The 24,295-nt window shown below is 41.9% G+C and overlaps 1 protein-coding gene and 1 non-coding gene across 2 annotated transcripts in view; one reads left to right on the top strand and one right to left on the bottom strand.

Moving 5' to 3' along the window:
• Snd1 (staphylococcal nuclease and tudor domain containing 1) overlaps positions 1-24,295 on the bottom strand; it is a 446,310-nt gene that overhangs the window by 414,436 nt on the left and 7,579 nt on the right. The window lies entirely within an intron of this gene.
• On the top strand, positions 5,969-6,100 carry LOC138810255 (small nucleolar RNA SNORA72). The gene has a single exon (XR_011367063.1). It is a non-coding gene; the product is annotated as a small nucleolar RNA SNORA72 (small nucleolar RNA).

Here is a 24,295-nt window from a genome sequence, read left to right as displayed (position 1 = left end):
GAAAAAAAGGTTCTAAACAGAAAAAATCTTTCAAAGCCAAGAAAGAACAGGTATGCTAAAATAGAGGATATCTTGAAGTTCTTGAAACAGAGCAAAAAAGTCAAAGTCAAGAGCTTGATCCACCAATTTATAATCAATTCTTCCTTATGGGTAGCAAAAGCCATATATATAGTAGCAACAGCACATTTTAGGGGCTGGAGTGGGGGCTCAAGTGGTAGAACACTTGCCAATGATTACTGAGGCCCTAGGTTCAATTTCCAGAACCTCCAAACCCAAACACACACACTCACTGAATACTTCCTCTTTAAATACATTCCGAAGGTGTCTAAGGAAGCCAAGCTACATATACCACACAGACCACAAATATCCAGTGTCTGTTCCTTAATTCTTGTAAGTTCAAGTTTTCACAGAAATAAAGCATTCCAAGAGACCCAGCACCTCTTGGTAAAGCCCCACTGGGAAAGCTAAGCCCATTTACAAGAGAATTCACCATGGCCGTCCAAGATAAACTATGACAAACAAGCACCTGCCCAAGAAACCATGTTTGTTTCTCATGTCTGACAAAGGCTGATGAAAGCTCAAGAACAGAATAAATAGTGAGAAGAACCCTCTTTCACCTGAAATATTAGAATACCTGTCTCTGCCAGGTTGGATCCTTGGAGGCAATGAGTCTACAACTATTATCCCAGCCCCACTCAGGGCACTTTGGCAAAACTCTGCACACTCTCCCATCTCCCAGAATACTATTCAGAAGATGGCCATCAGAACTTCTTTGTGTTATTGCATCAGATATACTTGAGTTAAAACCTGAGAGAGATTACTTTTTCAACTACTCTGTACATTTTATACTATTAAGCAGCAGTCGCCAATCGAATCTCCAAAGCAACAGGGACAGATTCCGGTGGTAGGTATGTGTATACCTTTCCTCTCCGATCTCTTCCCCTCATTAGCTGGTAGCCTTGGTGGAAAGGTAGGCGAAGCCTCTGTCTGTAGATCACTGTGGAAGAAAAAGACCTATCTGTAGCAAGGAAGATCTCCTTTCCCTTATACTGTTTATAGGAACTGAAAATGTTCAAAACACACTATTTGCCTCTTCTCTGCCTCCTCCACTCACTTGCCAAGCACTGCTAATCTTCTTTCACCTGCCCTACTTAGCAACAGTTTTTATTCCATTTCTTCCCCAATAAAGATATTTTAATGATCTCCTCCTACCAAAGTTTCTCCACCAAATAAAACCCAGCGGAAATACCCTCAGGTAGAAAATACTTAAAATGTCTTAAGTAAAATATGAGAAAGACCAAGAGGCTATAAATCAACTTGTATTTCATCCAGCATTGAGTCAGTTTTCTTCTGTGAAATACTTAATATCTAAGTTGAGTTTTTTTATAAGTATGTTCACTGATAAGGCTTATTTATTCATTTATTAATTCAACACATACATACCGTGTGCCTACTATGAGCAGGGCTTTGTTCTTCTAAGCAATTTTCACATTTCAGTAAAGTAAGACAGATGAAACTATCTGTTCTGGGAGAACTAATATTCTAGAGTAGAACAAATGGTAAATACCACAAGCAAGTAAAACATGTCATTTATCAGAATTTTAATCTCAGAATTGTGTTAAGATTGAGAAGAAACTGTCACGGGTAATTGATCTGCCAGAGCAGTCAGTACTGACTGATTCATGTTGCAAACTTTCATGGATGTGGTAATTATCCCTAATTGCTAATTTATAGGGCATAGAAAACAAGTCATATGGTTGCTGCTTTATCCAATTAGATTAATAAAATGACATATTCTAGAAAAACGATCTTAGGACTACCTGATAAAGCAGAAGGTTTATGAAACCAGCTGTCACAATGAGTCAGTTTGATTGAGGTTATGGATTAGACATTTCTCATCGCTGCCAATAAAGGTTGCAGAAGGATGCAGTGTGATTCAAAGGACCTAGCTTCAGGGCATGAGTCAGACAGCTACAAAGGCTGAACCAAGTCAGTTGAGAAGGAAAATGGGGAGTCAAACTGTTCAAACCCAACTGACAGGCTTATGGGAGATTTACCTACACTGAAACACTAGATGGGCAGCTACTAAAATGTTGCCTGGCAACAGCAACACCACATTAAATCTTCACTAGACACTGATAAATGATTTGGTGCATTTAACACTTTAACTCCCAGGCCACTGATACCTATTATACAAAAACCTAGTCTCGAAAAAAAAAAAGAGCCTTAAGTTTGCCAGCAGTGCCATCATGGTTTCCAGCAACAATTATTCTAGCCTGAAGATAATATCTTATTAGCTTTGCAATAAGGATTGCCTTACTAGGTAAATGTCAACAGTAACAACTGCCAATATGAAAAACCACTACAAAAGACCAGGGCAGACACTAGATGATAGATATTAAAAAAAAGAAAGTCCAAAATAAGCCCATACAATTAGTCTCTTTTTTTTTGGTCGGTCGTGGGGCTTGAACTCTGGGCCTAAGCACTGTCCCTCAGCTCTTCAGCTCGACGCTAGCTCTCTATCACTTGTGCTAACAGCACCACTTCCAATTTTCTGGTAATTTATTGAAGATAAGAGTTTCACGGACTTTCCTGCCCGGGCTGGCTTTGAACTGCGATCCTCAGATCTCTGCCTCCTGAGTAGCAAGGATTACAGGCTTGAGCCACCGGTGCCCTTTAACCAAAGTGCTAAGATAATTTAGTGGAGAGAGTAGCCCTTTCAACAAATTAGTGGAAAAACCATTAGATACAGTATCTTACATTATCTACAAAGGGGAATTCAATTCAAAAAGGATCAGAACCAGCTATAGCTACTCAGGAGGTTAAGATCTAAGGATTGTGTTTCAAAGCCTGTGGAGGCAGGAAAGTCTGTGAGCCTCTTTTTTTTTTGTCGGTCGTAGGGCTTGAACTCTGAGCCTGGGAGCCGAGCGCTCTACCACTTGAGCTATAGCGCCACTTCCGGTTTTCTGGTGGTTTATTGGAGATAGGAGTCTCACGGTCTCTCCTGCCCGGGCTGGCTTTGAACCGAGATCCTCAGATCTCAGCCTCCTGAGTAGCTAGGATTACAGGCGTGAGCCACCAGCGCCCGGCCTTTGTGAGCCTCTTATCTTCAATTAAGTACCAAAAAAGCCAGAAGTAGAACTATGGCTCAAGTGGTAGAGCACTAGCTTTGAGCCCAAAAGTTCAAAGGCAGCAGCCAGGCCCCTGAATTCAAACCCCAGGACAAGGGAAGAGGAAGGGAGGGGAGGGGAGGGAAAGGAAGGGGGAAGGGAAGGGAAGGAGAGGGGAAGAGAGGGGAGGAGAGGGGGGAAGGGGAGGGAGGGGGAAGGGAAGGGGAGGGAGGAGAGGAAAGGAGGAGGAGGAGGAAGAGGAAAAGGAGAAGGAGGAGGAGAGGAGAGAAGGAGAAGGAGAAGGAGGAGAAGGAGAGGAGGGAGGAAAGGGGGGAGGAGAGGGGAAGAGGGGAAGGGAAGGGGGAAGGAGAGGGGAAGAGGGGAAGAGGGGAAGGGAAGGGGGAAGGAGAGGAGGGGGAGGAGAGGGGAAGAGAGGGGAGGAGAGGGGAGGGAAGGGGAGGAGAGGGGAGGAGAGGGGAGGAGATGGGAGGAGATGGGAGGAGGAGGGAGGAGGGGGGAGAAGAGGGAAGGGAAAGGGAGGGAAGGGAATAAAGAAGGGAGGGAGGGAGGTAGGGAGGGAGGGAGGGAGGAAGGGAGGAAGGAAGGAAGGAAGGAAGGAAGGAAGGAAGGAAGGAAGGAAGGAAGGGAAAGAGGGAAAAGAAGGGAGGGAGAGAGGGGAGGGGAGGGGAGGGGAGGGGAGGGGAGGGGAGGGGAGGGAAGGGAAGGGAAGGGAAGGGAAGGGAAGGGAAGGGGAGAAAACTACTATGCTATGCCAAAGGCAGACACCAAGGCCAATATGGGATGATTCCATTTATACAAAAATGTCCAGAAAGCGATTCAGAGACCCCCAAGTAGATAAGAGGTTTCCAGAGATGGAAGGAAGAAAGACTGGGGAGTAACCACCAAGGACTAAACAGGGCTTTTCTAAAGATGATGTCTGAACCTCATACTTTACAAAGGGCTCACTCCCTCCCACTCTCACTCTGGCAAGCAAGAAGTAAACCTAAATTAAAGGGCCCCACAATGAAAATGAGTGAATTGGAAACCCAACCCTGCTGTTTACTAGCTTAGGATATAGACTTCTAGGCCAGCTGTGTCACAAATTGGCCCTTTCTGTGCAGTTTAGGGGACTTTACATCTCAGAAGGATCATATATGAAGAGAAGACATAAAGAAAGCATCTAATCTGGACCCTTCTACTTTACAACTGAAAAATCTGAATAAAGATAGGTAAGGTGACTTTTGCCTGAAATACCAAGGTAAGAGCAAGGACTAGAACTGAAGACTCCCAATTATGATAGTCTACTATGCTGTGTGGAGAAACAAGCATTTGTGAGCTCATTTCTCTGTTCAAATGGCAGTTGAGGTTACCTACGGATTAATCCTTTTACCAATTAAAAATCTCCATTTATATGTGCCAGCAGAGCAGCTGTCAGAGACTACTTCACTAAGAAAGGAAAGATTCCATGAGCTGGCTGTTCCAAATCAAAGCAACATTTATTCAACATTACATGCCAGGCAAACAGAGACTGAGAGTTCAATATTACCATAGAACACCCAAGAAAGGAGACACAAAGGAAGAATGTTTCACAATGATAAAAGGCAGGACAGGAAAGCTATGGGCCAATGGCCAAAATCAGCTCACCACCTGTTCTTGCTCACTCCATCCATGAACTAAAATGTGGTTTTCACAATTTTAAATGATTGGCTCAAAAAGAAAATCACATAACGTGCAGAGTATAAAATTCATACTTCAGTGTCTATAAATAAAGTTTTATTGGATCACGTCAACTTCATTTGTTTGCAATATTGTATACAGCTACTTTCACACTAGAATGGCAGAGTTGGACGACTGTGACAGAGACCATATGGCTGATAAAGCCTAAAATATTTACTACCTAGCCCTTTGCAGAAGAAGCTTGCCAAGCCCTGATATAAAGCACTATGACAAGAAGGAAAAATCAAAACAAGTTTTATAGTAGTTTAAACAGCAAAAGCTGAGTAAAAATAAATTCCGGACAATTCCAAGTTATTCAAATTGCTCATTTTATATTCAGAAAAGCAACACAAGTCTATACCAAAGAGAGTCCCATTTTAAAGGACTGAGGCATGGCAAGTGGTAAAAAAAAAACAAAACAAAAAAACATGACTAGTATGGGGTACTGGTGGTTCACACCTATAGCCTCGCTACTTGGAAGGCTGAGATTGTTAAGATCATAGTTTGAGACAACCTCGGCAGAAAATAGTTCATGAGATCTATTTTCAACAAAGAGCTGGACAAGGAGAAGGTGCATGTCCATCATTCTAGCTACTAGGAAAGCCTAACATAGTGGACTGTGTCCAGGTACATGTTCAAGCAGGAGGCTAGAGCCCATTTCAACATAGTGGGCAAAAATAAGGGCTAGAGGCATGGCTCAGTGGTAAGAGTGCAAGGACCAACACTAAAACCCATTTGAATGTCAATACAACAAACAAAAGCTAAGAGTTTTAATATAAGAAGTATCTCAAAGTGTGGTCTTGAGACTAAAAGAGACTAGAAGAGTTTATACAACAAAAAAAAATCACATTTCTTATGGGGTACTAAAGTAAACATAAAAACCATGGAAATGTTCCCACCACTTGGTTCAATGTTACACAGGTAATCTGTGATCTAGTTCCTGTTTTATTAGCTAAGTATCCACTCTAAGAAAGTGGATCTAAGTGTCTAGGTTAGAACCCCTGTCCTCAGAGGTTATCATAGTTAAGTATCACTTCTTAAATTCATACTGAACTGAAATCACATTTGACAAAGTATTCTGGCAAACAGCCTCAGATGGTGTAGCCAAGAATGACTGTACACTTCAAAAAAACTTAAAGACACTGCGAATATTCTCACTGTATTGATTTTGTAATAATCGGCACAGGTTAAACATTCTCTGCACTAAGAACATGCATGTGTCCCCAGACCTAGGTCTTTCCCTAGGCCTGTTTTTATAAATGCTGGTGATAAACCTGGTCTAATTTACCATATAATCATTTTATATGAGCATATAATGGTTCGGATTCTAAGTTATCTTTGACCTTAAGAAAAATGCTAGGTAGTTGGTGCTAATGTGGAGACTTGTTTAAAGAATATAGCCAATGTAAGGAAATCTGTGATTAGCTTGTTAGCATTAGATGAATTGTAAAATTGCCGTTTTTATTTTCTAGAAAAGAAAAATTCTCAGTTTCTAATTTGAAGACACACTAAATGAAAAACACCTTGAACTTGGTGATCATCTACAAGTCACTCATCTACAAATAAAAATGATACTATTTTATCTGCATTGCTTCAATGAGATGTTTGACAACCACCATTTGAAAACTCACAGACAAATTTAATCCTCATTCTTAGGCTGAGGAACCAAGCACGGTGGGATGCAGAAGCAGGAGAATCTTGAGTTTTGAGGACAGCCTCAACTACACAGAGCTCCAAGGCCACCAGTGAGACTCTGCTCCCTCCTTCTAAAACACAGGGGCTGACTTGGTAGTAGAGTGCATGCTTACCACAAAGACCTAGGTTCAATTCCCAGCACTGTAACAACCTAACTGTGGTGTTTAGAGGGAAAACCATTGATGGAGGACGAGGATTAAATAAAATCAAAGGTAGAGCCCCCATGACTACTGGTGGCTTTATAAAAGGAGGGAAAACAAGGATATGGATCAATGGGCATATGTACACACACACACACACACACACACACACACACGCATATGTACACACACACACACACACACACACACACACACACAAGAACACTTGACAATGGCCATCTTATGGCCTGTTGTAGGCTCAGGACTCAGGCAAACAAGGTGAGCACATTTTGAGGTCTCTACCTTAGTCCACAATGGTGAGCCAAAGCCTCTTTTCTTTTGAACTTGCCCAGTCTGTAGTACTGTGTTAAGCCACAGAAAATGACCTAAGTAGATAACTTCTGACAAGTAACTCAATAAACATTAAGGAAACACAGGTTGTTCTTCCCTCCCTTCCCAACTCTCTACTACCTTCCTACTGTGCTGTAAGGAAATTGAGAAGCCACTTTTATTTATCCTCATCTCACAAGTGAGGAAACCACAGCATAGTAAGATGATATATCAGGGCCCAGTGCACTCTCCAATAAACTCCGAATACTTAATATGCAATAAGAACCATGAGCTAGTAGTGATGCCCTACATAAGTGAGCACAAGCAATCCATGCCTCAGCCCCTGAACTCAAGCTCCTGGAAGCAAGACTGTCTCCAAGACAATGGTCCCTGACAGAGCCCAGCCCTTCCAATCAGACACTGAGCGCTGCTGATCTCATGGATTCAAAAATCAAGACCTGAAAAAAAAAAAAAAAAAAAAATCAAGACCTGCTACTCAGAAAACTCAGAAGAAGTCAGAAAGGAACTAGCCTATAGAACTGACAGGTAGAGCCAGTGTCATTTCAGAAAAATCAATTCCATTGCCAACAAAAAAAATCAGACTGGGCAAAAGTCCATGGGTTACCTTACTGAACTATTAACCCAAACTAAACGGACTCCAAAGCGTAAAAGGATTATCAGAGAGAACTTTGAACCCTCTACCAAAGGGGACTCAGAGTTTTAAAGGTACAGGAAAATTACTGCAGTGATTAGGGCTCTTAATCCTCTGTGCTCATGAAAAAACAAAAATTTCATTAAGTGTCATCATCTACAAAAACAAAGTGGTTAAAAAAAAAAAAAAAGAGGAAGGTGGCTCAGTGGTAGAGTGCTAGTGCTTGCCTCGCATGCATGAGGCCCTGGGTTCAATTCTTCAGCCAGAAGTGGGCGCTGTGGTTCAAGGGGTAGAGCATTCGGCTTGAGCAGAAGAGTTCAGGTGCAGCACCCAGGCCCAGAGTTCAAGCTCCATGACTGACCAAAAAAAAAAAAAAAAAAAGACTAGTGCACAACTGGAGCTGATAGTTCATGTCTGTGATCCTAGATATATAGGTTAAGATCTGAGAATTGTGGCTTGGAGCTAGCCTGGGCAAACAAATCTTAGACTCTTATCTCTAATTAACCAGCAAAAGCCAGAAGTGGATTTATGATTCAAATGGCAGAAAAAAATGGCCATGAGCAGAAAAAAACAAGTGAGAGTGTGTAGGCTCCGAGTTCAAGCCATGGTACCGACCTATACACACATAAACACACAAACCTACTTATGATTTTTTTGAACAATGACAGTATCAAGTCTAAGTGTGCTGTATATTACTACATGATCCATATAACACCAAGATTTAATTCTGAACACCAAGATTTAATTGGAAATTTAGGTCTAACAGTGCTTCATAGGAAAAAGGAATCAAATGCATACTATAGGGGTAAAGAAACTTAATAATGGGAGGGGAGGAGATTTATTTTTAAAAAGCAAAGCAAAACACTAAATAAACCACAGAAAAAGTGAACAGAGCAGGGGCTATAGCTCGGCAGAACCCATGTACAAGTCCCTGGATTCAATTTTCACACTGCCTAAACAAAAATAAAAACTCCCCTACCAAAAAAATGCCAGGCATCAGTGGCTTACACCTGTAATCATGGTTATTCAGAAGGCCAAGATCTAGAGGTTGATGGTTCAAGATCAGCTCAGGTAGTAAAGTCCATGAGACTCCATCTCCAAAATAACCAGCACAGGGCTGGGAAGGTGGCTCAGTGGTAGAGCGCTTGCCTTGCATGCATGAGCCCCTGGGTTTGATTCCTCAGCACCACATAAGCAAAAAGAAAAATGCCAGAAATGGTGCTGTGGCTCAAGTGGTAGAGCGCTAGCCTTGAGCTGAAGAGCTGAGAGACAGCGCCCAGGCCCAGAGTTCAGTCCCCACGACTGAACCCAAAATAAATAAATAAATAAAATAAAATAAAAAATAAATACAAAATAACCAGCAGAAAGCAGGGCTAGAGAAATGCCTATGAAATAGAGCACTAGGCTAACAAGCTCAGGGCCCTGAATTTAAAAACTCAGTAAGGCGGGGAGAGGGGTGGGGGGCATTAAAGTTCAATTACAGACAGATAGCAAAAGCACACAGAATTTGAAGGGGAACAGAATTTGGAGGAGAAAAATAAATCCAGCTGAAGCTTTCCAAGAAGTTTAAGAAGTTGGGAACGTTTCAAAGAAAAAAGCCTAGAATCAAAGGTTCCCCCAGGTCCACATTAAAAAACAAAAAACAACAACAACAAAAAACCCACAAAGAGTAGTTTTCAGCCAGGATTCAAGGCAGTCTTTAAGAGTGCACCTTTTCCACAGCCAATTCACCATATGCCATCCACACGGTGAAATAAAGCCCTTGCTGGGACACAGCTTAGTAGTACACAGCTAGTAAGGACAAGTTGAGGGCTCAATCACCAGCATCAACAAAAAGGAAACATTACTTTAAAAAGCCCTAACTCCTTTCACTGTGGTCAGACTAGCTGGTGCTGGTGAAGCCAGGGGACACTATAAAATAACTTACTATATACAATATTTATTAATCCCAGTGCAGTGGCTCATATCTATGTTCTCAGATACTTGGGAGGCTCAGATAAGAGTAACCACTGTTCAAGGTCAGCTAGGAGAAACTAGTAAGCAAGACCTTATCTCAACAAACCAACCAGACAAGGTGGTACATCTCTGTAATTTCAGCTATGCAGGAAGTATAGATAGGATTATGATCTGAGGCTGGACCAGGTAAAAAGTATACAACCCTATTTGAAAATTACTAAAGCAAAAGAGGGATAGAGGTATGACCAAGGTCAAGCCCCTGCCTAGCAAAGCACAAGGCCTGTGCATAATCCCCAGTACCACCTAATATAGACAAACAGACACACAGACAGACAGACAGATACACAGACACACAGACACACAGACAGAGAGGTTAAACTGACTCATTATTAGAGAATATAAGCTAATGTTCCATTGGTGAAACCTGGACTGCCACTATGTTAAGCAAGTACTTAGTTATCAGAATTAATAGTACTGTGCCTCACTACCATGCTGCACTGAGAATATATCATCACTTACGGTGTCCTGTCAAAAATGTCTCTCACTCTCTGCGACACACAGGGTTCGAAGCCAGCCTAGGCAGGAAAGTCTGTGAGACTTTTATCTCCAATTAACTACCAAAAAGCTAGAAGTGAAGCTATGGCTCAAGTGGTAGAGCACTAGCCTTGAGCAAAAAAAAAAAAACCTCAGAGATACCAACCAGGCCAAGTTTAAGCCCCAGTACACACGTACATATGTCACACATGTACAATATTACACACACACAAAGTCCCAGTCTCTTCATGAGGAAGCAAGACAAATAATATTGTGTATTGTGCTACAAAGTAACTGACAAGTAACTTTTGGAAACTGTCAGGGTCATCAAGGAACAAATCAAGAATTATTCCTATGAAAACCAAGGATTACCCTGGACTGGATCCCACACCTTGAAGGACACTATTGCTAAGGTACCTGGCAAAATCTTGAAAGGAAGTCTGAGTTAGACGGCAGCCCCTGTACATGTATTCATTTTTTTTACCTTCATGGTTTTATTATGATCATGTGGAAAAATATCCTTGATTTTCAAGGTAATTCTTTAATTCTTGAAAGGTAGTGGACTATATCTAAAAATCACATGCAAATAGTTCTGGGCAAACTTATAAAACAGATTCCTCATTTCTGAAATTTTGTACTTGTGGATTGCCTACTCATACAGTCTAATGCCATGCACAGTGTACATCTTGTGACTGTACCTTAAAGAGAAATTTCATGTGTTCCTATGTTAAATAACTTTCATTCAAGCACCATGTTGTCGGCTATAAAAACAATGTTAAGCAATCAATATTATACACACACACACACACACAAAGAAGGTGTCTTTAAACAGAAGCAATATAGATCAAGGTTATGTTTTAACTAGCTAATAAAAATGTGACCAGAATCCAAAGGAACCTAACCTAAAGCAAAATTTCAGTATTTATGAATTCAGTGTTTGCAACTTGGCAAAATCTACGTAACATAAATAATGGCTGTGTAATAAATACAGAAATGATGGCAATAATGGAACTGGTATCTCCAGAAGGGGATACAGGAGTTAATCCTACTGTTCATGTAATTGTTCTCCAAGTTTGAAAATGTTTCCAAATAAAAGTTAAAAAGAAACACCATCTAAGGTACTAAACATAGTACAGACTGATGAAACAAACAAATCATGAGAACCAGATCTCACTGGTGGTTCTGACTGTCTGACTCCTATCTCTGTTCTCCCTCTCTAAACCTACAAACACACACCACTCATACACACATACAAAACTGAGTTGCATGGCCCCTTCATGCTCTTCCTAATGAAATCAAATGCTAGATCCTTTCAAGTCAGAGAATTTCAGCCTTCTCTGAGTGCACTATCTGAGACTCTGCCCCAGGAAGACCCAGGGCCTTGGGGAGAGCCCCTTCTCTTTCTATGCCAGATATCTGGTGGGGTTATTTTAATTACTTATCAGCACAATAGAACTAGGTCATATACTTAAAAAATCCTCAGAATTACAAGACTTTGGAGAAGACTGATCAAGTTTAGAGTACTAGTAATTGAGAACTTTCTGTAAAAGGCAAGAACACTGTAGAGATTTGCAATCTTGATGCCATCCCTTATCACACTATGAGGTGCTACTTTATGATCAGATCAGAATCAGATTACCAAGAACAAGGTCTGAGTCCTCCTTGTTAACCTAGAAGGGAAAGATGTTTGGAAAAAGCCAAGAGAAATTCTCTGAAATTTTTCAATGTAACTGGATTTGTTTCCTTTGCAGTGCCAGGGACCAAACAAGACCTTCTATATGCTAGGCAAACACTCTCCACTAAGATCTATCTCTGCAAGCACTCTCCACTAAGATCTATCTCCCCAGTCCCCAGCCCACCTCCATCCCCAACTCACAATCCAGTTTTCTTCTCAGTCCTTGTACATCTGGCCTTCTCTACAATGTAGGCTGAGTCCATCAAAGTTAGGCTCAGTCCATCAAAGTGCAAGACCCCCAGAGTAATATGTCACATGGAGGGCACATAGTCTCTACTGCTGACTACAGTTTGAAAGCACTAAACAGTTACGTTATATCACTGCATCCACTTTGCCCATGAACTGAAGAGGAAGGAAAAAAAGTCAGTCGGATACCACCATTTTCCCACAGCAGCTAAAGGACAGAAAAGACAGAAACTAAGACACAGAAAGCCTCAAAGGGAAGTTACAGACTAGCAAGCACTGGAGTTTGTTAGAAATACGAGACAGTCCCTCACACTCTAGCCAAACCGAATGAATAGAAATTTGCATTGTAATGAGATTCTCAGGTAACTGAGTAGCATATAATAAAGTCTGACAGGTGCTGTCCATTTTCCTTGACTATTCCCCACCCCACACTGACTGGCTCAACAATCTCTATTCTCTAACATATTCAGCTTAAACATGGTTCCCAAAGAGGCCCTTCCCATCCAGAGAGCCCACAGTTGCCCTGCTGCTCACAAACCTCCCCACACCACTCACTGCAGCATGAAATCAGTACAAATATTTAGTATCAGTTTTCCTCTCTGGCTGCAAGCTCTGTAAAGGCAAAAAAAGAAAGGTGTCTCATCTTATGGTGGCCCAGAGCCCAGAATATAATCACAGACTATATTGTTGTGGGTTTTTGGGTCTGTCTTGTTATTTTTATATTAAATGAATGGCCCTACTATATACCAGGTGCAGTGCTAGACTTTAGATAAAGAGGATACAAACCTTAAAATGTTCATAAGCTTAAGGGATTTTTACAGAACAGGAGCCCAAGCACATGCTATAATCATAAATGCTTTGCTCAGAAACCCTCATCTTTCTTCCTCTTGCCTGGATAGCCCACCATTCCCAGAGTGCAATAGCCCAACCTTCACCCTCTGACCTCTACCGCACATCCAACTTTCCTCAGCATTGCTTTGTGCTCCCCAAGGAAGTTCATGTTCATATTTCTGTCAGAATTCTCTCCAGCCTGCTTCAGATGTCAAATTTCCCTTGTTACCTCCCTCAAGAATGTCTTGCCTAATTCATTTCTAACCACTCAATTGATTACTTCCTATGAGCTGTCAAGCCTACTCTATTCTCAACAGAAACCACTCAAATCTATATCCCTGACCACTTTGGAGAATCTCCTAATTAACTGTTCAATATTCAATTGTCTTCCCACTTTCCTCAGTCACTTCCCATATCCCCCAAAGGGGTGCTGATGGCTTAAACAAATGCTGTCATCTCTTCTCTGATTATATTCTCCATGACTCCTGTATTTGCTCTTGATTAATAGATAGGAATCTCTTGGTAGATTTATATCCCAAAGCCTATATCCAAATACCATGGTAATAAAAACAAATCTAAGTACCTAAACTGACACCAATGAGAGTGATATTGCTTCCGTTTATCTTTAGAAAAGCAGGATCACAGAGAATGGAAATTAATGGGCAAAGAACACAATGACAGGGAAGGGAGGTGATCGGAGGAAAAGGCAACCATCAATCAAGCCAGAGAAGTCTCTGATAGGCACAAAAGAAAATCCTGCCTCTCCACCCGCAGATTCCTGTTGGAAAAATTAATATTGTATTTTACATAATGAAATATAATGTAGCTAACATCAAATTCTAGACTGACTTTGATGTGAAGGTCTATTTTAAATAACATATGTGCAAGTGTGTATGTTACTGACATGTGCCTGTTCAAAAAAAAGTGTTAGAAGGCCTGGCACCGTGCCTCACACTTGTAATCCTAGTTAGTCAGGAGGCTGAGATCTAAGGATCATGGCTCAAAGTCAACCCAGACAGGAAAGACCCTGAGACTCTTTATTTCCAATAAACTTCTGGGAAAAAGCTGGAAGTGGCATTGTGGCTTAAAGGGGTAGGGCACTAGCCTTGAGCAAAAGAAGCAGACAGTGCCCAGGCCTGAGTTCAATCCCCAGGACCAGTAAAAAAAAATAATAATAATAGTGTTAGAATTCCAAAGGACTAGCCTATCTATATTAATGCCTGCTAAATAATGATAGACTGGTGTACTTGCCCAAAGAATTGGTACCACCAGAAAATTTTAAGTGCTTTATTAAGTCATCAGTTTCTTAAACATTTGAAAATATACACTACTAGGGTATGGTATAATGTGAAGTACATTTGGTGTTCATTTGCATTTGTACTTCTTAGAAACCCTGGAATGTACTGTTTGACTTCTGTCATCCATGGAGACCTCTGACAGTTCACCAGTCTGGGCTTATGAGGTTACTTGGGGCAGAGCTTAGATGGCCTGAAGATGCACCAATCAGAATAAATGACAGGGATGGAACTTTCAGTCCCATCCACTAACCTGAGAAAGGGTGGCTAGTGTTCAAGGTCTATATGAAAAAAAGAAAAGGAAACAGAGAGTTCAAGGAAAGCAGCATACTCATTACCTGACTTATGTAAATGTAACCCCTCCATACATCACCTTTTTAACAATATATATATATATATATATAAAAGAGTCAGGTACAGTGGCTCATTCCTATAATCCCAGCGACTAAGAAGGCAGAGACTGAGAGGACAGTGGGCAAAGACAGCCCAAGCAAAAAAATTAACCAGTCCAATCTCAACAAATAAGCCAGGTATGATGGTAGTACATGCTTATAATACAAGCTATACAGGAGGCCATAAGTAGCATGAAGATGTAAGCCTAGCCCAAAGATGCAAGACTTTGTTTGAAAAATTACTGGGGGGAGAGGGGGATAAGGAACACCTCCCTAGCGAGCACAAGACTGTAAGAAACTCTGAGGCTGAGCTGTGTGACCAGAAAAGGGTTAGGAGTTGGAATGCCACCTTTTAAGTACTCAAAAGACTGAGAACTGGACCCTGGAAAGGTCAAACAGACAAGAAAAAACAGATGTGTAAATTACTATTAACTGGACCCTATGATGTTTAAATTAGAGCTGTTTGGACCCTATAAAGTTTGAAACATTGGGAGTATGATGAATGTTTGTGTTCTGGTTAAATGTTCACCACTCCCCCCTGCTCCCTAACAAAAGGGAGTCAATTATTACTATGTATACAAACTGTCTCATGTTCTGGTTGTAACCACAAGATAGATTGCTACCTTGTTTTCTGTACCTGTACTAACCTCCCCTGTAGTGAACTAAATAAATTGGCTTTAAATAAATAGGCTTGCTTCTGGAACTCAGTATCCAAGGTCTCAGTCAGTGTCCAAGAGCCCATGAGACTGACTTGACATCCCCCTACTTCCCCTCCACCATCCTCATCTTCTTTACTCTGTTCTCACTCTTTCAGCTCCAACATCCTGTCATTGTGAGGGTAGCAACAAGCTCCTGAGCCCAAATACTTTGAGATGACTGTGTTGCCCAGGTTGGACTCCAACTCCTAGACTCAAAGATCATCATGCCAGGCTACTGTAAGAATTCTTTTTTTTTTATTGTGAAAATACCATACAGAGGAGTTACAATTACATAGGCAAGATAATGAGTACATTTCTTATCAAGCATTGTTAACTCCTCCTTTGTTTCCCCTTCCCATCCCTTCCCATCCCACCCCCCTCCCCAGCCAAAGTTGTAAAGTTCGTTTTTCAACATAACTACTTGTACATCTCATTGTTGCAGTGGGTCCACCTGTATCCCTACTTAAACCATTTGTTTTTTCCCTTCCCCTCCACAAATTATACCAACATCAAATACAGTGAGAGCAGGGGTTATCTGTGGGGGAAGGACATACAAAGCAACAAAGAAATCATCTTATAAATACATTAGAAACAATAGCAAGAAAGAAAAACCATTTGAGTCCTTATCTTGGGGTTCATTTCGCCTAACATCAACTTATCTGACCTTTTCTGCTTGACTCAGACATATACTAGTTATTGCAAATAAGGGGAAACCATGGGACCTATGTTTCTTTGGGCCTGGCTTACTTCACTTAATATAATTTGTAAGAATTCTTAAACACTGGGTATCATGGTTCAAGGTAGGCCTGGGCATAACAGCTCGAAAACTCAGTCAAGTGCTGGATTCAATGACACACCTGTGATCCCAGCTCCCAGGAAGCACAATGGTTGGACACAGTGGCACACCCTTCATCATCCCCCATGATACACAGAAGCTTGAGAGGAAGATCACAGCCCGGGCTGGACTAGGCATAAATCAAGACCTTATCTCAAAAACAACCAATGCAAAAAAAGAGAGACTGAAGTGTGGCTCAAGTGGTAGCCTTGAGCACAAAAGCTCAGGAACTGCATCCAGGTCCTAAGTTCAAGCCCTAGGTCCAAACCGAAACAAGAAAGAAAAAGAGAGGGGCTGGTTAGGTGGCTCAGTGGTAGAGTGCTTGCCTTGCATGCCTGAGGCCCTGGGTTCGATTCCTCAGCACCACATAAGAAAAAAGAAAAAAGCCAGAAGTGGCGCTGTGGCTCAAGTGGTAGAGCGCTAGCCTTGAGCTAAAGAGCTGGGGGACAGCGCCCAAGCCCAGAGTTCAGGCCCCATGACCGGACCCAAAAAAAAAGAAAGAAAGAAAAAGAGAGGAAAAAAAAAAAAAAAAGCTAAGGTAGCAATCTGGAGAGCCTGTAGTGGGGTGGGGACTCCCCTGATTTTAGCTGCTCAGTCAGACATCTGTGTCACAAGCTGGGACTTGAGACTCCTGTGTGAAGTGGGGGTGAGCCCAGTGGGATCTGATACCTGATGGTAAGACAGTGTGAGAATAATTATGGGCCGCCTTCTTGATGTGGGTGGAAGAGCTTGCTGTTTGTAAAACTCCCACACTGGAATGCAGAAGTACTCACTCTTAAGCTGACTCTTAGGAATAAAGTAGAGCAAAAATAAGTTTGTTTCCACAGTACCTGGCCTCAGCCTATTTGGGGGTTTCAAATAATAAATTTTTGAATATATGCCCACTGTTTCATAATGAATTCCAGGTGAGCACACGGGTAGCAAACCCTAAGCATTTCTTTCTTTCAGAATTCTGTGCTAGCACCACAAAGTACAGGAGGCAATTCCAAAGACAACCATCACCTTTGGAAACCCAAGGGAAAAAAATAGCATTTCCAGTAACAGAAGAAATTCTGATTTCAGGGCAGGCAGAGGTGGAACAAGAGCCAAAACAGGTGAAGAAGTCTGAGAAGCCAGAGTTGCTCAGTTAACTGTATCCTTATGTCCAGCCCTGCTTTCTTTAGCTGTCTCCCCAACTCCAATGACCAGTGCCAGGACAGAAGTGCAGCTACAGCTCCCGACAGGGGGGTGGCCTTCTAAGCCACTGGTACCTCCCCACCACAGCCACAGCACTGCTAGGGCTGCGTCCCTGAGCAAAATGTCCTGTACAAAACATGCAACAGTAATCAAATGATGAGAGGGAGTCTTCAGCAGAGACAGTTAAATGAAAGTGTTGAAGTATCGCAGGGAAATGACAGTACTGTGCTTACTGTTCACTGGATTTGTTTCTGTAATGTCATGTACACCTTGACTCAAGTATGGCACCACAGATGCTATATTACTGAGCATAAATGTTTACTATTATTCAGTGAGTCAGCTCAGAAGAATGTCAAATGTTTATTCTGGTGTATGTGTAGGAACTGAAGGAAGTACGTAAACGTGTGTGTTAACCACGAAAAGCTTTAATTTCTCCAATTCATTTCTAAGCTTCTTTGAAAACTGTCCCTCTTTGAAAGGCTGATAGTAAATTTCAGATGTCAAAATTAAGTGCACATCACGAATTTACCACAGACATAGACTTTTTACTGCTGAATTCACATGGTATGCCAGGATTCTCCTTAACCTGAAAGTCCAAGTTTGCTGCTCATAAAGGAATGGAGGTTGATGTTCAGTCAGGAAACAAGGCTGACAATGTTGAACGGTTCATTCCCCTGCCCCCATACATACATACAGTGATGTGTGTCCCAGCCCAGCTACCCTCCACAGCAACATGCACACCTCCAGTTTCCTTAGGAAGTTCTCACACAAAGCTGTTAGTCCTCCATGCCTGTGATATGCACCTGCAAGTACTGCTCATAACAAAGACAGGGCGTCCATTTTTTGTAAAATACCCACAATACTCTACTTCCTACGCCATTGCTTAAGTCCAGCGCTGAGATCCCTTCACTTTTTGAGAGGGTAAAGGGGGCATTCCCTCTAACATATCACAAAGTAATTCAGATTTTTAGCATATAAAACAGAGAAACATCAAGTGACAGGTTATGAAGGCTCAGTGTCATGGGGCATCTTTGATTAGTCCTGTGCTGTCAACCACTTGCAAAAATCACTTTGCTGAGTTTTTTGTCCTCAGATCCCAGAGCTTATTATTCCTTCTCCATTGCCCCTTAGCTTCTCTTCATTGCCAGCATCAATGTGGGAATTCCCAGGAACCCTAGAAAGCAAGTATCTGAACTCACCCCACACACTGCGTGGCTGTGTAACATGGAGCTAGAAAGCCAGAAGACAGGTAGGTACAAGGCAGGTTGGCTTCACCAGGGATGCGCCTGCACCCTGGCAGTGCCCATGAAGTAGTGCCCATGAGGTCTCAGGAGACTAAAGCTCTCACCAGAGAGGATCGCCATGGGCTGGGAGGAGCTCATATGCCCAGAGCAGCAACACAAGTAATAACTGCGCCCAGAGTTCTGAGACCTCAGGGGCCATAGCCAGTAGTCCCTCTCTACCTTGCACTCCACACAGGAGGAACACACAAAAGACCCAGAGAGCTACACAGATAAATTGCACTTGGCACAATGATTCTGTTTTGGGTTAGTGCTCCAAATTGTTTCTGGTATTATATACTATAAGAAAATGTTTTGTCTTCTGCAGAAAGTTCAGAAGGTTGAAAAGCTTACTAGTATTACATTAGTGTATTCCAGAGACTGGAACAAATTTGGAAAATTTGGAAGGTCATTTCATTTTCTTCTCTGCAAAAGACTCCCCAGATACCTTTACTCTTTGGGCAAGTTGCCCGCATCTGCTACATGAGTTCGGGAAAATCTCCTGACCCATTCCTATAGCCATGTTGGGGTACTTGGTCAGATACCCCCTTATCCTCAAGTGTCTCCTCTTAGCCATTTTCTAAGCTCTGACCCTACACGCACTGCTTCTTAGTTACAAATCCCCACTCATCCTCCTGGCATTACAACTGAGTCCAAACTCTAAATTCTCCCCCACGTACCATCACTACCACCCCACTTCTGCCGCTGTAAGACCCCCAGCCTCCTTAAATAGAAATTTGCCTTGTCACATTTAACAAGTGTCCAAGTGTCACGAGTAGCCTACTTCCTTAACATGACTCTCTCTCTCTCTACTTCCACTAGTGAAATTAAGTTGCTTTTAAATATAAAATTTAAAATATTTAAGCTGATTATTAAACAATAATAAAGATTACCTCACTAAACGTTGCCAAAATCCATGTTAGGTGCACATACCCACAGCCTGGAAGATTAGGGGAACCAATTCTTGAGCTGTGTCCGGCACTGCTCCCACCTGAAAAACTGCAGAGCAGATCCCCTGCTTAAAACACCATGTTCAGATGTTGTCATGCTTGCTGATGTAGTGTCCTAAGAAAAAAAACTGAGTTTTCTCCTGTATCATATCAACACTCCTGACACCAAATGTGAAGGCTTTTCCCATGCCAAACAATTGTCCAGTTCCCTGTGGACACAACCTTGGTGTCCTCCAAATCAATGTTGATTCTGTCTGCCTGAGTTAGTAGCAGAGCCCTCAGAGAGTTAAGTGTCCCTACTTCATATGCTCACTTCTGCTTCCGGCCTCTCTTGTGACTCATCTGCTATATACATCTGCTCTTAAAATTCTCTTCTCAGTTAGACCAGATCACCAAACTCTGGAAGATGGAAGTACTCAGCCAGATGGAAGAGAGGAAGGTCTGGAGAATGGAGTGAAAAGCTTCGATGTCCTCTCCCTCTCTGGGCCTCCTTTCTAGCCCTCCCAATGTGTTCTCCCCCCAAATGTCCCCAAATAGGGAAGCAGGGTTCCACTCCGTAGGCGCAGTTCATGAAAATCACTGGCCAATAGTGACAGAGACCAATCTATAGCCATTCTCTTCTACGTGGAGTCTTCCCTCCAGCTAGAATGAGGTAGATGAAACTAAAAATTCTAACACTCTGGAATTTTCAACACCCTGGTAAGCAGTCCCACCCTCTGAGCTTTCCAAAGTCATCTATGAACCCAAACTCAGGTATGACCAACAGGGGCTCCTCCTGATAAGAGAACCAAAGATATTCAATTTCATCATCTTATCACTTTGAGAACTACAAGGTGTTGAGGCTCAGCGCCAGGAAAACTAAACATTTATCTCCCATCACAATCCACACAAAGTACCATACCTGCTTATCTAAGATAGAGAAAAAAAAGAGGAGCTATGTCTCCACCTGAAGGAAAGTCAGATTTCCAAGAGATTTTTCCTCTCACTTCCACCGATGACCGTTCGCTACCTCAGGTAGTTCTCTAGAACCCAGAGAAGCAGATAAGAGTTGGGGCTCCTAAAGGTCCATCTGACCTGCCAAACCACCACACATAGAAGAATACATTAACGGTAAACAAGATGTTAAACGGTATTAAGATTATGCATAGAGGGCTGGGAATGTGGCTTAGTGGTAGAGTGCTTGCCTAGAATGCATGAAGCCCTGAGTTGGATTCCTCAGTACCACACAAACAGAAAAAGCCAGAAGTGGTACTGTAGCTCAAGTGGTGGAGTGCTAGCCTTGAACACAGAGAGGCTCAGGAAAAGAGCCCAGGCCCTGAGTTCAAGGCCCAGGACTGCAAAAAAAAAAAAAAAAAAGCCTTGTAGCTAGGCACCAGTGGCTCATTCCTACAATCTTAGCTATTCAGGAGGCTGAGAGCTGAGGATCTTGGTTCAAAGCCAAAGCAAAAAAGTCTGTGAGTCTCTTATCTCCATTTAACCCCAAAAAAGCTATAAGTAGAGCTATGGCTCAAGTGGTAGAACACCAGCCTTGAGCAAAATCTCAGGAACAGCATTCAGGCCCTGAGTACATACCCCAGGAGCAGCACAGAAAAAATAAAAAGCAAAAATAAGCAAACATTAAGAAAAGGACAGCAAACCAGGCATGGTAGCTTAAGCCTATAATCCTAGTTACTGAGGAGGCTAAACTCAGAAGTGCAGTTTGAGGCCAGCAGAAGAGATTTAGAAAGGACATCTCCCACTATGCCCTTGGAATTGGCAAAAAAAAAAAAAAAAGTTTACTAATACTGGGTATCATCCATCTAAACATTAGGAAGAAATTCCAGAATGAAATAGAAACTGTTCATCAAATGAAGAAAAGCCACTATGGGAACTGCAAATGTGATCTCTAATCAGAAGGAAAAAAAATCTGATAATGCCAAGAAAATTTAATTTCCATGTTTGATACGCTTGTAGAATAAAAACTAAAGTCACTGAGTAGAATATTTGGGGAGATGCTACTATTGTCAAGAATGGAGCTTTATAAATGGGAACAGCATAGATCTAAATACCCAGAGCAAGAGGTTCAAGTATCAGTCTACTCAGGATTCCAAGAACAGAGAATGCAGAACTTAGAGTCTTCATATTTACAAATGACACAGAAGACTTCCACAGCAATAATGTGCCAAATTATTGGTGCCAAATCATAAGAAGATCTTGGGAATCTATGCAAATACAAGGGAAAGTGGCAGACAAGTGTTAAAAGGAGCATATGGCCTAAGTCAGACATCTAAAACAACTTCACAGCTGTCAGTTATGACCCAGGAACAGGAGTCCAGGCACTGGAAACAAAACCTGAGGATGCTAACTCCAAATTGAACCACAGATTAAAATCAATGCAGTGCCCTGAGAACCATCAAGACAAATGCTCATCTGCTGTCCTCCCCTCATGAGCCCCAGAGCACACGCCCCCATGCACACACATGAACACATCCAGTCCTCCACCTGCATACAAGAGTCAAACAAAGCTGGGTACCCGTGGCTCACCCCTGTAATCCTAGCACTCAGGAGATTGAGATCTGAGGATTGTGGTTCAAAACCAGCCCGGGCAGGAAAGTTTGTGAGACTCTTATCTCCAATTAACCACCAGAAAACCAGAAGTGGTACTGTGGCTCAAAGTGGTAGAGTGCTAGCCTTGAGAAAAAAAGAAAGCTCAGTAGACAACACCCAGTCCCTGAGTTCAAGCAACCAACAACAATAATAATAAAAATTAAAATTAAAAAGCCAGACAAAAATCAGTGGATCTCAAAATCAGCACACAGAGATCCCAAATAGATAAGACTTCCTGAATCACTTAGAAAGGACTTCCAAAACAACAGGCTCTAGGCCACTCCCTAGGATTCTAATTCAGTGCCTCTGAAAGGTCTTCCAGGTGGTCAGTCCTGATGCAATGACCTATTCAGGAAATCTCTGGGATTTTTACTCTGGTTCTACATCTACTTTCAGAAAGGATCTAAGGGGAAACAAATAGTAATAATAAACTTAAGAAAAAAAACCATATAAGGAAGAAACAAGAACAGATTAAGATGGGCTGGGGATGTAGCTCAGTGGTAAAGGAGCCGCCTAGCTGTTCAACATCCTTGAGTTCAACACTCAGCATCTCAAAGTATACATTAAGATGGCCCTAAAGCTGGATATGGTGGTACACACCTGTAATCCCAGCTACAGGAAGTAGACATCAGAAGGATCCAAGTTCACAGTCAGCTCAAGCAAAAAGTTCACAAGACCTCCAAACTCAACAATCAGGTTATAGTGGCATATGCCTATAATCACAACTATGCAAATAGCATTAGAAGGACTGAGGCAAACCCTAAGGAAAAAAGCACAAGACCCAATCTAAAAAACCCAACAGTATCACCTTCCTCTGAGTATTAAGCAACACTCGCACTAGTTTATATCAATTCCTACAAGGGCACCAGAACTTCCCTTATTTCTATCCATCTTCCACTTAAGCACCATCTAATCACTTGGTTAAATCCACATTTTCTCATCTTCCATACTAGAAAACCATATTTCAACTAATCCACCTTCACCAAAGATAGGGGTATAAAGGAGAGAGAGAATGGAGTATGCTTCACGCAGGACACTGAGCACTTTGGAGTTCAGCCTACCATACAGTTTGTGATTTCTCAGCCTTGTTTCAGCATGCCTAAAAGAAATACAATACAGGGTTTCTTATGTAACCAGTCTTATGGGAATACACTTAGAGATGATGGGTTGAACTGCAACACTAGACAAAAGTTGAGTTCAAAGTAGATGATCTTAACCAACACATCACCCAGATGGAGAACAGCAGCATCTAGCCCAAAATGTTCCTCTCTGACACACTGTTTCACTGTTAATAACTTAGATTTATTTGCTCATGCCTAGAATGCCAACTATTCAAGAGGCAGGTACAAGGCTAGCCTGCGGAAAGAATAAGCAAAATTCCATCTCAACAAACAAGGCTGGCATGGTGGTTCATCCAACCATGCAAGCATAGGTAGGATTACAGACAAGGCTGACACTAGGCAAAAATGTTAAGACCCTACCTAAAATCTAACCCAGAGCAAGCAGGGCTGAAGGCATAATTCAAGTGACAGAGGAACTGATTCTCCAAATCCCCTCAATTCAATAGTTTTTTCTTGAAGTTGCTTAACTTCCTAACTTGAAAAAAAAAGTCAAATTAGACTACCATTCATTTTTTTCTTAAACATTAGAGCTAAGTGAGAAAAACATAACATTAATTTGTCGTACTGAGTCTCACTGAAAGTGACTGAAATCCCACAACACTCCATCTGCATCAAATGTTCACAACCTGGGAATCCACATCAGTTTGTACTGCAAAAACAAAAAGCATATGTCAGTCTCCCAAGAAAGAAAGTAACAACAGAAACTGGGTGTGTATCCACCTTCAATCATAAGTAAGAAGGAAAGATGCAGAGGTCTGGCTTTCGTTTTCCCTCGGAAGGCCCAGAATTAAGTTAGACTCTTGGAGAAGTAAAAGAATTCAAAGACCAGATCCCCAAAAGTTCAACTGTACCCTTGTCAGAAACACCATCAGCTGGACAGCTGGTCCAGGCTTAGAAGTGGACACAGAGGAGAATATAGAAATGTTCTATCTGATAAGACTGGTAGTTCACAGCCATAATCCTAACTACTAAGGAGGCTGAGACCGGAGAATCATGGTTTGAAGCCAACCTAGGCAAACAAATTTGAGCCAGGCGCCAGTGGCTCACTCCTGTAATCCTAGCTACTCAGGAGACTAA

The sequence above is a fragment of the Dipodomys merriami genome, unplaced genomic scaffold (assembly GCF_024711535.1).
Source record: "Dipodomys merriami isolate MVZ:Mamm:240054 unplaced genomic scaffold, mDipMer1.0.p SCAF_5, whole genome shotgun sequence".
NCBI lineage: Eukaryota > Metazoa > Chordata > Mammalia > Rodentia > Heteromyidae > Dipodomys > Dipodomys merriami.
This window is presented reverse-complemented; position numbering and strand designations above follow the sequence as displayed.